Source organism: Lygodium microphyllum, unplaced genomic scaffold (genome assembly GCF_053477565.2).
Source record: "Lygodium microphyllum isolate KBCC unplaced genomic scaffold, Lygodium_microphyllum_v1.1.10 scaffold_36, whole genome shotgun sequence".
NCBI classification, from domain to species: domain Eukaryota; kingdom Viridiplantae; phylum Streptophyta; class Polypodiopsida; order Schizaeales; family Lygodiaceae; genus Lygodium; species Lygodium microphyllum.
In genome coordinates, this window is record NW_028229519.1 from 694,418 (window position 1) to 697,318 (window position 2,901).

The following is a 2,901-nucleotide window of genomic DNA, read 5'->3' on the forward strand; positions in this document are numbered from 1 at the left end:
GCAATATCCTATCAATCTGGGCACCAAATTGTGCGCGAGATGGAGCAAATCGAAGAGAAGAAATTCTTCTACCTGCCTATAACTTTAGATTATACCAGTGTATTGAAGCTCTAAATTGGCTATTATAGAGAAGGCATGGTGAAGTAGAAGAGACATGGGGATTCCATTGATGTCTGCAATGATCTTCCAATCTTGTTTAGGCTTCCGTGGAGATGGTTCTTCATTCTTTACAACGAATCATTAAGCATAATGAAGCGCCCTCTATTTTTCCTTCCTTGATGGCGCCCCCACTTCATAATTATCTCTCCCTTCTTGCCAAATGACCAATTTTTTATTCTCTCTCTCTATCCCTCTCTCTCTCTCTCTCTCTGATCTCACTGTGTCTATCTCTATATAGCATATGATGACAGTTACACTATAGCATCAGACTGAACCCATACATCCAGGCATATATATATATATATATATATATATATATATATATATATATATATATATATATATATATATATATATATATATATATATATATATATATATATATATATATCTCTTTGTGAGCCTACGATCAAACGCCTAATATAAATATACTGGCAGCGTATGGAGTTGTCGGATTGTCCTGTCGACCAAGGTGCGATCAAGAAACACTTAGATCATAATCTCGCGCAACTGCCCTGCTTCATAATCATCTTCCTTGTATGGTGCCTTGTATCAGAAGCAAATGCAACTGCAATTCTATCTCCTTCCTGAAAATCTCTCTCTCTCTCCCTCTCTGTCTGTGTCTGTCTTTCAGAGAACAATCGTTCTCAAACACTTAAGATAAGGTGACAGTTTTGAGCAATCAAATGAAAGAGAACAAACGACCCACTTCAGTGGAATCACACACATAAAACCAGAGAGGGAGAGTTAACGCCATGCATGACTCAAAACCCAATCATCCACCATCAAGAAAATGAAAGGCTTCGGCCCCCAAATCTTTTCTCACAGTTTTCTCTGAGATAGAGAGAGAGACGCAATGAGAATGTAACTGAATTGTATTGCCCGTAAAATGAGAAAGCATACATAGGGTAATGTAGGCACCTTTGCACCCTTTGAAATGTCAATGTGTGAGTTATTACTACTAGTTGATGACCTCAATGACACAAGGATAACTCTTGCTCGTCTAGACCAACCAACTTTACCATATGCATGGTAGCCAACTCCTCCTCCATAACAAACTTTTATATTTCCATGAAGGTTGCCACAAAAGTCATTGGCATGGTCATGTCCATTAAAGAGCACACGAACATCTCTTGCTTCATGTAAGGTGGACAAGAAGCCAGAGTTCACTTGTGTACAACCAATTGATCCCTCTTGCTTAACTCCAGTTATTGAGCAAAGACTTGCCATACGTGTCTCAACTAGAGGAATGTGAAAGTAAGCCAAGTCAGGAATCTTATCCATAGGTGTAGATGCATTGATTTTTTTTCGTTCCTGCAGTTCGATAGATAGCTCTTTAAACCATTTCTTTTGGCTTTCTTGAATCAACCCATAACCATGTATCCTCTTCACCTTGGAGTAGTCCCCACTATGAAGCATGTAAAGATTTAAGACACTTCTTCTTTCATGCTCTGATCCCAATGGGCCTTGCACTTCTAAGTGGTAGTTACCAAATCCATCTATGTCAGTGACGAGTTTGTTGCTTGAATTCTCCATCCCCCTACCACCCTGTACATCATGGTGTTTAACTTCTTTTGGGTATACTTGTGACAAGGTGTAGTCCATGGTGGTAATGTATTTTTTTTTTAAAGCAAAAGAAGGATGGTTGAAATATGAAGAGACCACCACGTGTGTTGTATAAGAGTGTTAGTTGATGAGGACCACAATACTTGGTAATCAATCGTAGACAGATCATGATTATCAAGTCATTTCCAAGTAGAAATCTGCCCTACTCCTAACCACTGCATATCTTGGATTGATGTTGCAAAATTTCCTTTGGCACCCTTTGGCATCACACAAGGATGAATTCACATATGACATAGTGTGTCCTTATAACCTTTAACACCTGGCACACACGAGGGACCAATTGTTTACAACTGAAAATCCACTTACACCCTTGATTGAAGTCAAATGCCTTATCGGGGAATTACATTTTGGAATGATGAACATCAAACATGAAAATCTTGCTTTGGCATTAATTCACCAAAAAACTCCTCCATAACCTTGTCCAAGATTGTGTCTTACAGGCTCCGTGTCTGTAGGTGGTAAATCCGGTCTTCTCTTTGCCTGGTATGCCCCCTTTGGATCACTTCATCCTTGTAGAAGTCATCCTCTTGAATCTACTTCAGAAATAAACCTTCTAATGTCCATGCCTTGATCTTCATTGATGGTTCAATTTTTATATTGGGACAACATAGAGATAATGACGTTTCTTTAGGCGTAAAGGGATACTACAATTGGAGGGTGGAAGGGCAGATGGGACTATGGGACGATGCTCCATATTTTGCTCATGTAAGAAATACAACGGCCTCCTTTTCTTTTCTTTTCATTTTACTCACTCTAAAACCTTTCAATTAATTAATCTGTATTCAAAAGAACATCTCCAATTTGCAAACCTCGTGCAATTCTTCATACTTTCAATTCTTCACATGTTATCCTCAGTCAAGTAAAGAATCCTCAAACATGGGCAATGATGAAGACCCTCAATGCAAGAGATATTCTGCTACACTAATGGTAGGTATACAAGTCAAAAGTCCCCTAATACTCTTGGCCTTGAAAATTTGACCGTCTCATTGAAAAAATCTTATGTTGGTTGTGAAAAAGTTCAAGCTTTCCAATTACCTGATATTCAACACCTCCCCAAAGGAATCTCCATAACAATCACCAATGATCTAATGATCACCCCTTGATCATCACTGCAGT

General features: G+C 38.7%; 1 pseudogene; it reads right to left on the reverse strand.

The window, feature by feature from the left end:
• Positions 1–981: 981 nt before the first annotated feature.
• LOC148009154 (putative inactive purple acid phosphatase 29 pseudogene) lies at positions 982–1,764 on the reverse strand (annotated as a pseudogene).
• Positions 1,765–2,901: the final 1,137 nt, after the last annotated feature.